Raw genomic sequence first — 272 nt, forward strand, 5'->3', positions numbered from 1 at the left:
TGTTGTCTTTCTGTTAATCCATTAATGTCCAAGTTCAATTTATATTAATTCACAGTGAATTATAACATGAAATGATAATAAAAAGAGTGAAATTAGAGCTTCTTTGTGGGGAAGAGCAGAAGGTACGCACAATCTTAAGTAACTGTTAACTATGATGATGTAGTATTTACAGGCTCACTTCCCTTTAGTTGTACTTTGATGGCATCAATAGAAAGTGACTATGGGAAATCTTCAATAGGTTAAGATGAGTGCTGTTGCTTAATTGTGTTCCC

The 272-nt window shown here is 33.5% G+C and overlaps 1 protein-coding gene across 1 annotated transcript in view; it reads left to right on the forward strand.

Moving 5' to 3' along the window:
* The window catches only part of CRELD2 (cysteine-rich with EGF-like domains 2), a 16,644-nt gene that overhangs the window by 13,834 nt on the left and 2,538 nt on the right, over window positions 1–272 (forward strand). The gene's annotated exons all lie outside the window — the stretch shown is intronic.

Source organism: Pygoscelis adeliae, unplaced genomic scaffold (assembly GCF_000699105.1).
Source record: "Pygoscelis adeliae isolate BGI_AS28 unplaced genomic scaffold, ASM69910v1 Scaffold12, whole genome shotgun sequence".
Lineage (NCBI taxonomy): Eukaryota > Metazoa > Chordata > Aves > Sphenisciformes > Spheniscidae > Pygoscelis > Pygoscelis adeliae.